Here is a 13386-nt window from a genome sequence, read left to right as displayed (position 1 = left end):
TGAGAGACCAGACTCTCCTGGACCTGGACCCAGCTGTGTGTCCTTAAAGAGTGACCGATCTATGGGTCTACGAAATCATTTCAAAGATGGAGAGATTTGTGATGATGAAAGGTAAGACTGTCCTGTGTTTGGAGGAGGATCCATAAGACAGACTCTATCAGATGTAACACTGTGTGTCATTACATAAAGTACATGATATTATATTTGTTCCACAGAGTTCAGAGATCAGAGGCTCCCATTGGTCAGTCTGCCCAGCAGCATCAAACACAGCTGGACTCCATATTGATGGTGAGTAAATGTACAAACACAGCTCCTCCTGAGAATCAGAGCACACACTCATTCTGTTTGGATGTTTCTGTTTCCTGATCACACTGCAAACATCATCTCTGCCTGAATTCTCTTCACACTCAGTGTTTGACTGATTGAATGAAGCCTTACATTTCTGAGCTGCACACAGTCAGAGGTCAGAGGTCATGCTGCTCTCACACAGACTCAGACTTTGGCAGCAGAGTTCCCAAAGTGAGTCCAGTTTGAGGTCTAAACAACAGAAACACTTTGCTTCATGTTAATGACAGCTGCTGCTTTCAGCTTCATTCTAATAAACACATCAGGTCTAAAGTCACTGCAGACTTTTTCTGGATGAAAGCACACCAGGAGATTTCTCCAACAGGAAGTTCATTTCAGAGAAACTTGACTTGTAGAAGACAGGACCATCCACAGACTAAGTCCTGAAGCAGCATTGTGATCCAGTCTCCATGCTGGACTCTGCAGACCAGCAGGCTCTCTGTCTGTCACAGATGATCTGATGTTCTGTTTTGTTCTCCTCCAGCTGCTCCAGGAGAACATCATCAGTTTTGTAAAGACCGAGCTGAAGAAGATCCAGAGAGTTCTGAGTCCAGATTACCCAGAATGCTTAGAGAGTCAGAGGGAGGATGAGGATGAAGAGCAGAGGAGGAGCAGAGAGGCCTTTCTGGAGATCACTCTGCACTTCCTGAGGAGAATGAAGCAGGAGGAGCTGGCTGACTGTCTGCAGAGCAGTAAGAGGATTTGAACACATTGAACATGATGGAGAGAGGAAATGGAGACAACATGGGAGAGGTTTACATTTCAAACTCTGCTGTTAATATGATGCACACATTTGGATCACATCTATGAGCTGTGAGAAACTGTTCACAGCTGATGAAGAGATTTCAGAGAGGAGGAGAATCAAATCCATCCTGATGTCTGAAAGTGTAAATTCATCAGACTGATTGTAGCTTCAGATCATTCATCACATTTCTCTTTGGTTCTTTCAGGAACTGGTCCTGCTGCAGAGTGCAGACGTAAACTGAAGTCTGACCTGAAGGAGAAGTTCCAGTGTGTGTTTGAGGGGATCGCTAAAGCAGGAAACCCAACCCTCCTGAACCAGATCTACACAGAGCTCTACATCACAGAGGGAGGGACTGGAGAGGTCAATGATGAACATGAGGTCAGACAGATTGAAGCAGCATCCAGGACCCCACACAGACCAGAGACCACCATCAGACAAGAAGACATTTTTAAAGGCTCACCTGGAAGAGATCAACCAATCAGAGCAGTGCTGACAAAGGGAGTGGCTGGCATCGGGAAAACAGTCTTAACACAGAAGTTCACTCTGGACTGGGCTGAAGACAAAGACCACCAGGACATCCAGTTCACATTCCCCTTCACTTTCAGAGAGCTGAATGTGCTGAGAGAGAGAAAGTTCAGCTTGGTGGAACTTGTTCATCACTTCTTTACTCAGACCAGAGAAGCAGGACTCTGCAGGTTTGAAGAGTTCCAGGTTGTGTTCATCTTTGACGGTCTGGATGAGTGTCGACTTCCTCTGGACTTCCACAACAATCAGATCCTGACTGATGCTACAGAGTCCACCTCAGTGGATGTGCTGCTGACAAACCTCATCAGGGGGAACCTGCTCCCCTCTGCTCGCCTCTGGATCACCACAAGACCTGCAGCAGCCAATCAGATCCCTCCTGAGTGTGTTGACATGGTGACAGAGGTCAGAGGGTTCACTGACCCTCAGAAGGAGGAGTACTTCAGGAAGAGGTTCAGAAAGAGGAAGCAGGCCCGCAAAATCATCTCCCACATCAAGACATCCCGAAGCCTCCACATCATGTGCCACATCCCGGTCTTCTGCTGGATCACTGCTACAGTTCTGGAGGATGTGCTGAAGACCAGAGAGGGAGGAGAGCTGCCCAGGACCCTGACTGAGATGTACATCCACTTCCTGGTGGTCCAGTCCAAACTGAAGAGCATCAAGTACGATGGAGGAGCTGAGACAGATCCACTCTGGAGTCCAGAGAGCAGGAAGATGATCCAGTCTCTGGGAAAACTGGCTTTTGATCAGCTGCAGAAAGGAAACCTGATCTTCTATGAGTCCGACCTGACAGAGTGTGGCATCAAGATCAAGGAAGCCTCAGTGTACTCAGGAGTGTTCACACAGATCTTCAGAGAGGAGAGAGGACTGTACCAGGACCAGGTGTTCTGCTTCATCCACCTGAGTGTTCAGGAGTTTCTGGCTGCTCTTCATGTCCATCTGACCTTCACCAAGTCTGGACTCAACCTGATGGAACAAGAACAACCAGGAGAAAACTAATGTCCCTGATCTCTAGAATCTTTAGAGACAAAACTGAACTGAACCGCCTCCATCAGAGTGCTGTGGACCAGGCCTTACAGAGTCCTAATGGACACCTGGACTTGTTCCTGCGCTTCCTCCTGGGTCTTTCAATGCAGACCAATCAGACTCTCCTGAGAGGTCTGCTGACACAGACAGGAAGTGACTCACAGACCAATCAGGAAACAGTCCAGTACATCAAGAAGAAGATCAGTAAGGATCTGTCTGCAGAGAGAAGCATCAACCTGTTCCACTGTCTGAATGAACTGAATGATCGTTCTCTAGTGGAGCAGATACAACAGTACATGAGATCAGGACGTCTCTCCACAGAGAAACTGTCTCCTGGTCAGTGGTCAGCTCTGGTCTTCGTCTTACTGTCATCAGAGAAAGATCTGGACGTGTTTGACCTGAAGAAATACTCTGCTTCAGAGGAGGCTCTTCTGAGGCTGCTGCCAGTGATCAAAGCCTCCAACAAAGCTGTGTGAGTTCATGAGTCAGACATTTAATATATAATTAATTCTGCTCATGACAACTGTGAAAGCATTTGCTTAGACTTATTACATTTTCCTCCAAAGGCTGAGTGGATGTAACCTGTCAGAGAGAAGCTGTGAAGCTCTGTCCTCAGTCCTCAGCTCACAGTCCTCCAGTCTGAGAGAGCTGGACCTGAGTAACAACAACCTGCAGGATTCAGGAGTGACACAGCTGACTGTTGGATTGAGAAGTCTAAACTGCAAACTTGAAACTCTTAGGTAAGGTTTTCTGTTGATTCCGTTTGTGAGTAATATGTATGAATATATTTAGAATTGGTAGACATCCTCTTAATTTTGCTGTTTTTTTCTCTCCAGATTGTCAGGGTGTCTGATCACAGAGAAAGGCTGTGCTTCTCTGGCATCTACTCTGAGCTCCAACCCCTTACACCTTAGAGAGCTGGACCTGAGTAACAACAACCTGAAAGATTCAGGAGTGAAGATTCTGTCTGATGGATTGGGAAATCAACACTGGAAACTGGAAACTCTCAGGTCAGGTTTTCTGTTGATTCTACTGGAAAGTAATATGTATGAATATAATTATAATCAGCAGACGTTACATTTTTTTCTCTCCAGACTGTCAGGGTGTCTGATCACAGAGAAAGGCTGTGCTTCTCTGGCCTCAGCTTTGAGCTCCAACCCTTCACACCTTAGAGAGCTGGACCTGAGCTACAATAATCCAGGAGACTCAGGCATCAAGCAGCTGTCTGCTGGACTGAAGGATCCACACAACAGACTGGGTTCACTGAGGTATAACATGACAAGAGCTCAAACACTGAATGTGTAAAATATAATTCAAATTTTATTTTAAAAAATGTTACTTTTCTTATTCCTTTGAGGAAAAAAAAGTAAATTCAAAGTATCTGCTGCATAACTGGTTAAATAATCAGATCAAATAGTATTCATTGAGCTTCACCAGCACAGACATATTGGTTTAATGACACCGCTCCATTCAGGGAGACAAACAGCAGACCTAAAAACCTGAATAAACTTCATATGCATGCTGTTACATGACACATAAAGAGACGACTACTTTAAAGTGACAGAACAAAGGTTCAGCAGGAATCGTCTTTACTGATTTCAAAGAGGACATGAGAAGCAGAATCTGGACTTTATGGATCCAAAGTCCTTCAGCCATTGAAACAGCTCAAAGTAACACTTGTTACAGACTCTGTGCAGAGCTCCAAACAAGCTGAGGGACTGTTGGAGGAGATGAACTGACTTTGGTCCACTTCCTGTACATCAGAACATCACTCTGACTGTGTTTCTTCCTCCAGGGTGGACCATGGTGGAGAGCAGTGGTTAAAACCTGGACTGAAGAAGTGTAAGTGTGGAATCAGTTTGACTCATGAGGACCAAACAGCAGACTGTCAGCTAACAAAGAATAAATCCTTCAGGTGTGTCTGATGATAAACTGCTGCTGTGTTGTGTCTTTGTCTCTCCATCAGATGTCTGTGAACTCACTCTGGACTCAAACACAGCACACAGACACCTCAGACTGTCTGAAGACAACAGGGAGGTGACATATGTGAAAGAGGCTCAGTCATATCCTGATCATCCAGACAGATTTGACGACTGGTCTCAGCTGCTGTGTAGAGATGGTCTGACCGGTCGCTGTTACTGGGAGGTCGAGTGGAGAGGAAGGGTTAATATATCAGTGAGTTACAGAGGAATCAGAAGGAAAGGAGACAGCTATGACTGTCTGTTCGGATGGAATGATCAGTCCTGGAGTCTGTTCTGCTCGGATAAAGGTTACTCTGTCCGTCACAATAACAGAAGAACAGACCTCCCTCTCTCCTCATCCTCTGACTCTGACAGAGTAGCAGTGTATGTGGACTGTCCTGCTGGCACTCTGTCCTTCTACAGAGTCTCCTCTGACTCTCTGATCCACCTCCACACCTTCAGGACCACCTTCACTGGACCTCTGTATCCTGGGTTTAGGTTTGGGTATGGTTCCTCAGTGCGTCTGTGTTCTGTGTAGGACGGAGAGTCTCCTCCTCTCTACACAAACACAAACTGAGTATTTGACTGTTTCTGTCACATCAGCATGAACGTCTGTTATCAAAGAGCATGACTCCACGGAAAAGTGTCAGACTGAACTTTAGTTATTCACATCTCTATTGTGAAAAACATCAAGCCTCATTCATCCTTTTTTCTTCTTCAATGTAATCAAAGAAAGTTTGTGAGAACAGTCTGAATCAGATCCATTAAACTGTTCTTCACCTGCAGAGATTTCCCCCCCTGTGTTTAAACTGATGAAGCCATGTCCTCATGAGACTGCAGGGTGGTTTGCACACAAACATCCAAATCAGACAGAAGCTGAGAGGAGAGCAGCAGGGATCTGGTGATGTACTTTGACTAATGATTTTTGTTTGATGGAAATAAAAACACTTATTTGGACGACACTGTTGTGTGGTGTGCTGACAGCATATAACCAGATGTTTCCAGCTGTACTTACCTCTAACCAAACAGCATCAGTCCATCAGAGATTAGACAGTATACCTACAGTATACCTACAGGATGATTTTTGTTTGGACACAACAAGACAGTAAGGACACAACAAGACAGTAAGGACAATAAATATATAAACCTAATCACAAATCTGAATTCTAAATAAAAATACTATCTGTACAAAGAAAGGTTAAGAAGTACTTTTAAAGACATGAAATGGGTTAACTTAACCTAAGCCAGAGTGCACATGTAGTAGATGAATATGATAATAAAATATGTTATGGGATAAATTACAATATTGCACATGGGTATGAGGTATTGCACCAGAAATGATTAAGGAAATCAAAGTATATGAACTCAAGATTTGCTCCTTTTATTTTAGCTTTCTGAAGTTATGCGCTTTATTTGAACAAACACGATTTAAAAAATGTATTTATTTGATCTTATTTTGAAATGCAGCCCTACTTTTATTTTGTTAATGAGAGAACATTATATCTGCAGTCACACATTTATGTTGAAATATTGTTTTTTTCAAATGTTTTGACAAGAGTTGACAGTCAGGTATTGATTACATGCTGATATATCACACTAAATAGTTACACATTATGATCTTTCTGACCTTTGCTTCAAGAAATGTTCCCTAACTGGACCTCTTTAAATTGGAGTTTAACACCCCTGGTATATAAGAAGGTATATATTCACTTACAAAGGGCAGATAGGACTGGGGTGATGTGGTCTCTGGAGTGGGAGTGAGTGAGGAGGCGTGCAGCTGAGTTTTGAATGTATTGTAATTTGTTGAGGAGGGTGTTGGGTGAACCGTTGATCTGATTCCATCTGTCTCTAAAGAAGAAGTAACTTGCACCAAACATATCCAGTCAATAATTCATTTTCTGTTCATTTGTTTCAAGTAAATGATTTTTTATTGCGCACTGTAAATGTTTCTGCGCCTCTATTAGTGGTATTACGTCACCACCCTCAGCCTGTTTCTCGCTGCCTCAGTGCGCCCCCTGTCGGTCACTTGCAGGTACTTCTGTCCTTTACTTCACAGGACTGATGGATGCACTTGTTGATGCACTAATTAAAGCACCTGACACCCAGGGGCGACGCCAGGGATTCTGGGAAGATATCTCAGTGGGCCCCATGACCACAGCCAACCCTACAGAATATAACTGCTGCTATAATACTGCTTTATTTATATTAAACACAAATATATGCTTAAAACTCTCCTGGTTAACTGACTCAAATATAAGATACATTTATTTTTTACAATTTCTCCAAGTGTAATTGCACAATATTGACCTTCAGACTGTCCACCTCTTTAAACAAGGTTTAATATTTTAGTGTTTTGTTGTCTTATTTATGTATTTATTTTGGTGAGTTTAATTTCCTGTGTTGAGTTTTAACATCTTATTTTACCTCCAGTGTTTCCTCAGTTAGTTCAGCAACTTCTTTTTAATTTTTCACTCATTTTGTACTTCTTTATTATTATTATTATATTTTCATATATCATGTTCTTAACCTTACATATGGATTGTGGGGTGGGTTTTGGGGTCAGGCTGGGGCTGGGATTGAGCTGGGGGATTGTGGGGTGGGGGGGTCTTCTTATTTTTTTGTACTTTTAATTTATTCTATTTTATTATTTTTATGTACAGCACTTTATGTTACGATATCAATGTATGAAAAGCACTTAACAAATAAAGTCTGATTGAGAAAGTCTGAAATAATATTAATATAATAATAAAATACTGAAGACCAGCATCTGAAACCAAAAATAAATATGTGGGCTGTGCTTTTTTAAGACTTTTTAAAGTTGCATAATGTTTTTCAAATGTTCAGTAGTTTCAGGTTTATGTGTAGTACCAACATTCGGACACTAGATGGCAGTGTTTGTCCCATTCAGCTGAAGGCCTCACAGGGACAAATGAGACTTCCACAGTGTGGAAGTCTCATTTGTCCCTGTGAGGCCTTCAGCTGAATGCTTCAGTGTTTGTTTCACTGACCGGCCCTCAAAGAGACGCCTTCTTGCAGTGACATTATGGGAATGAATCCAAATCAAGCCGTGAACTCTCTTCATGTGTGCCTCCAGCTTTTATCAGTTTGGTGTGAGTGCATCTTCCTCCTGTTTGAAAGCATTCCCCTCAGTTTTGTGCTTTGTAGTTTAAAGCATGTGGTTGTCTTTATTTTACTCAAAGATATTTAAGAGACAAAACTGTTCTTCTCATTGGACGTCATGGAAGTGTTGCTGTGTAACATAAAACTAAAGGTTACTAGGATATTGCAGAAGAAGTAGAAGTGATTCTACTGGGACAATATTTGAGGGACTGAGTTGAAGTGCTGTTACAAAATCTCTACTGTGACAGGGGCAGACGCTCTCTGCAACAGTCTGAACGACCTCCATGAGAAGAATTGAGCTGCAAATGCAGAAACGATGCATCCTTTCTCCTCAGCTCACTGCAACTGTCTCACAACATGAATTAGCTTCATTTACAATTTCTGTTTGATCTGTTAGATATATTTCAGAACAGCCAGTATGAACCCAATCAGAAAAATATAAATACGGTCACACAACATCTTCAAAACATATTCATTCTGCAAAATGAATCTAAAGTGAAGAAAACTGGTAGAAACAAGTAAAGACAGAAACAGTGAACATTTCCCTGTGACTGAGAGAAGGCCTTGTTCCTCCCATATTTAACCACCCAACCACAGTTACTCAGTCCATGGTGCATGTCCAAGCAGCGTGCTACTATAGCTGAGTGATTATTGCATTTTTAAATATTATTTAATTTTTAATGAACATTCTCAAAACTTTGATTTAACATTTTCTGCCATGTAGATAATGACACAGAGTGTTTTTGTGCACCTTTAACCCTGTATTGAATGTAAATATGTTTACATGGTTCCACTTACTGTTGTAGCTGTAGACTGTAAATAGCTTAATGGTTAACTAGCTAGCTAGCTAACAACTCAAAAACACCAGTCAACAGACAAAACACAGTTAACTTAAAGGTGTGCAATAATCCCTTAGATCCCACAGGGTCAGTTAGAATGATCCACTGCAGAATGACTGTTTTCTAGTTCAGTGAAAATCATGAACAGATAAAAGACAGTTTAATATGCCTCCCGGCTCTTCTACTCAACGTAGCGTTTCTATTCCTGAAACACCTAGGACTGCAGAAAAAATCATCGGTGTGGACCTGGCCCCCCATCCAGGACTTGTACCGGTCCCGGGCCAGGAAACGGGCAGGTAGCATCACCGCTGACCCCTCACACCCTGGACACAGATTCTTCAAACTCCTCCCCTCCGGCAGGCGCTACAGATCACTGTGCGCCAAAACAACCCGCCATAAGAACAGTTTCTTCCCCCAGGCTGTCACTCTGATGAACACTAAACCATAACAGTGTCAGACCTGTTGGATCAATACTCTCTGTAAATACACAATGCAACAATTCTCCAAGCAGAATTCCATATTTCTATTTTTTGTATTATTTAACTACTATTGTTTTAATGTAAACTACCTCTGCTACTCACCACTGCACTTTATCATATTATTTAGCCTGTACATATTAGTCATGCCTATTTGTTGTTCTTTTGTATTTATAGCTGATGTTATTGTTATTATTATATTTTTATTTGTATGTCTTATTCTTATGCCTTGTACAAAGAGAGCACAGTTTACCAAAGTCAAGTTCCTTGTGTGTTCAAGCATACCTGGCCAATAAAGCTGATTCTGATTCTGACCTACGCAAGACCTGCAGCTGTCAATCAAAGTCAAACAGGAAGTATAACACAGTTTTTTTTACCTCTAATAACTAAGGAAAAAGAACCTTTCAGAAAAAAGAGGCCTTGAACAGAAAGCAGTCAAATAATAACTACATATCACCACAGCACAAAGAAATGAGACACATATGTAGGTCGTGTATTTATTCTTTAAAGTTTGACCAGGTGACAGAGTTTCTGACCTTTACTACAGCCAGTCACCAGGGGGCGCTGTGTTTGTGGCAGCACTCGGTCTCATTAACTACAATGGCAGAAAATATGAAATCAGAGTTTTGAGGATGTTCATTTACAATAAAATGACATATTTAAAAATAAAATATTTACAGTGTAACTGGTTGTGTTTATCTGCTGGACTATGGAGAGGTGTCTCTGTGTCCTGGTGTTTATGATGGAGGAAGGATGGCACTACCTCAGAGAAGCTGCTCTCTCTCTGGTTCTATATTATTATATATTATATTATCTTTGTGCTTTTAGGGACCGTAACCCATCCTTGGTGAATTCCCCCCTCAGAAGGTAAGATGTAACTTTCAGTGTTTTGTACTCACCTTACTGTGTTGTTAAGAGGCTGTCTGTGTCCACTACTTTATTAGATAAGTGCAGTCCATAGACATTACATCAGAGAAAGGAAAGGTCATATCTTATTGTTTAACCCCGCCCCCTATCACCCAGGTTAACAGGAAGTACTCAATACTTGAAGTTTTGTAATCTAATAATAGAATAAATGAAGAGACTCTCTCTGCATCCTGACCTGAGATCATCAGGTAGACTTTAGTGTTTTAATAACCTTCACCTCTGATATTGTGATAGTGATACCTGTCAGCACTCTCACTGTCATAACACTCACGCAGCTCTGAACTCTCCTTCTAAACATTAAAGAGGAAGCTACGTTATAGCATGTCACAACCTGCCTTATCAAGAGAGAACAGGTTCTCTGAGCAGCTCCTTCAGCAGCAGACTGAGACACCCACCCTGCAAGAAGGAGCGCCACCACAGGTCAATCATCCCGTCTGCAGTCAGACTGTTGAACAGCAGCACTGAATCCTAACTCATTCAGAAGTAGCTGTGCAGATACTCTAACATCTCTTATCACTGTGTGTTTTTAGCAACATGGTGCAGTTTTCCCTGTGCAATAACTAGCAAGTAGAAAGTGTTAATATCTATTAGATTTCATTTTATATTGTTCTCATTGTTTCACCTTTAATTGTTCTATTTAACTTGTAAGTAAATTGTCGTGCTCTCCTGTCTCTTGTTGAAAACTGCTGGAACAAAAAAAATGTCCCCAATGAGGGATCAATAAAGTCTATCTTATCTAATCTTAAACCACTTGAATGAGGGATGGATACAAACTTTAACCAGTGCAGAATTATGTTCAACTCATAAATAAATCCAAACTTGTTTTTAAAAAGGGTTGGTGCTCTTAGAAACATTCCAGCATCAGATGACACACATACCTGTCTATTGTGTTTACCTGAAATGATCTCATGCAGCATCTTTTGGGTGAAACCATCTACAGGGAGAGGAGGGGTGGGTGCTTTTTTGAGGTTTGGATATAAAGCTCAAATAAAGGACTTTGCTTTGACTTGAAGAGTTTATTAGAGATTAGAGGATCAGAATAAAAGATTGCATTGAATTAAAATTATGATATTTAAAAAAGTCAAATTTAAACAAACGTGGAGTTGCATGGACTCACCTGCTTGAATGGGCATGCTGCAGTTTCCTCATTGAAGTTGAGGAACTTATTTGATGGTATCAACATGAAATAAGGAGATCACTGGGAGAAACTACAAATCAGGAGTCCAGTGGGAGACTGCAGCCCTGATCGGGAGTGTTGGCAGGTCAGTTTGAACTCTTTTCATCCTGGTAGGAAGTTAGTTAGAGTCAACAGGAACTACAGGAAGCAATGAGTGACTCCACTGAGACTACATCCATGATTTACAGGTGTTCAGGTGTTTCAGTCTAAAGTTCAGAGCTGCTCTGTTACCCTTAAATGAGTCTTACCTTTGCTCTCATGTATTTACATTATGTACATGTGGAGTTGATTCATGATACATGTGACACTAATGTCACAGTTTATATCCAGCTGACTTCCTGGTGCAAACTATCCAAAAATAAACTCACCATGAGTCATGCAGCTTGTATGTGCTGGGGTGGAGCCAAGGTCAGCCCCAGACTGATGGAAGCAAATAGTTACCAACATTAAAATGATAAAGCAAATTTAAAAACTAAATTGCATTAACAGAAATGCTTATTATTTTTCCAAATAAGGGTGAATTATGTGACTCATTACTACAATTAATATTCAATAATCCTATTTGCATTTTAATTTTAATCTTCAACAATGCTAATTATTTTACACAATCAAAATGAAAAAGAAAATGACATTTAGATTTTAATTTTCAAGAAATCCTCTAAATTATCATAATTCAAGTTAAAAAGAAAATTCGAAAATTAAAAAGCATCTCCTTCACTTTAAATCCATGTTACAAATAATTTTCAGTGATTTCAAAGTGACAGCTGAATATTCAGCCAGAGTCTCAATGCACCATGTTTGTAAAATGAATAAGCATTTCTGTTAATGCAGTTTAGTGTTCAAATTAGATTTCATTTTAATTTTGGTAACTATTTGCTTCCACTGATTTAACCTCTTGATTAGATAATAGTAATTGTGTTCAAGTAATTCTAACAGATTTAATGTTCACAAATGTTGTTTTTGGTCATCTTTCACTCTAACTGCACGGGACTGTTAACATAAGGATGATAATAGTGAAGGTAATAACATAAAGAAGGATAGCAGTTATAACAATTGAGGAAAACAGTAAAATAGAAGTATAAAGTAATATCGAGTTTAATAATAACAAAAAAATCACAATACTTGCAAAAGCAATGTTAGTAATAATAATAATTAAAGCCGCAAAAGGCCTGATGTGCACCACCGCCTGATGTGCAGCACCGCCTGATGTGCACCACCGCCTGATGTGCAGCAGGTGTTGCTGTGCTGCACTTTAGAGGCCTAGGCTGAAACTGTGAGCATACTCGTGCAGTTATCAGCATAGTGTACATTGCAGTGCTGCATGTCACCAGTAGGTGGTGCTGTGACTTTAATTATGTTCTGAAGGATTGTTCATCACAGATAGTTATAGAAAAAGTTTTAATGCACCTCACTAGAAACTGATATAGGTAAAGACATAGGGGGAAGGGTTTTATACGGGGGGGCAGATTGTGGTGCAGTAGTGTGCTACGGCTTTCCTCCTCCTGCCCGGGTGCTTGGCTGTCTGCCCCTGGTGCTGGGCCCCCTCGGCCCTGGTGGCTCCTTTGGCTCTGTCTTGGGGCGCTGTGGGGGCGGTGTTGTGGAGGTGTTCCTTGGGGGGCTGCGGGATCTCTCCCCCCTCGCCCCCCTTCCTCCTGCTGGTGACCTGGGGGTCGCCCTGGGTGCTCCGGCGGTACCTGTTTTGCTTCCGGTCTGGGTCCTTGGCTTGTCCCCTGGCCTGGGTCTCCCAGCGGGTTGGGTCCTTCGGTCTGACTGCAGTCGCGGCCCGGTGCCGGGCCGGACCCGTCAGCTGATCTGACCCAAGTGGTATCATCTGCACCAGTGGTGGTCTTGTTACACAAATAGAACACAGCACGGCGGCAACCCTCTGCGACCCAAGCTTCAGTATGATTGTGGACACTAAGGTTGCTTAATCATTAGTATCACCGCACAGAGTTTCTGGAGTCATGGTGAGATGGTCCCTCTCCATCTAAGTGTCTTACGTCTCTCTCCTTCTCTTTCCCTGTCCCTTTGTATATCTTTGTGTAATCTTTCTTAACTTTCTCTTATTTATTTATTTGGCCCCACCTAGGTGTGCACGCCCTCTTTTACAGAACATGATATTAGCTGTCAATAAAAGAGAGGCCAGAGTTTCTAAGAGGGATGGTGATGGTCTCTTGCACACAGTCACAAGCACAGAAGAAAATGTTCTCTTTCTTTTCTTTTGCTGCAAGAATAAATTGCATTA

The 13386-nt window shown here is 41.8% G+C and overlaps 1 pseudogene; it reads left to right on the top strand.

Moving 5' to 3' along the window:
* The first annotated feature begins 7 nt into the window (after positions 1–7).
* Positions 8–5564, top strand: LOC117808722 (annotated as a pseudogene).
* Positions 5565–13386: the final 7822 nt, after the last annotated feature.

Source organism: Notolabrus celidotus, unplaced genomic scaffold, assembly GCF_009762535.1.
Source record: "Notolabrus celidotus isolate fNotCel1 unplaced genomic scaffold, fNotCel1.pri scaffold_144_arrow_ctg1, whole genome shotgun sequence".
In the NCBI taxonomy this organism is placed as follows: domain Eukaryota; kingdom Metazoa; phylum Chordata; class Actinopteri; order Labriformes; family Labridae; genus Notolabrus; species Notolabrus celidotus.
The sequence above is the reverse complement of the archived record's forward strand: the minus strand, read 5'-3'. Positions and strand labels throughout refer to the sequence as shown.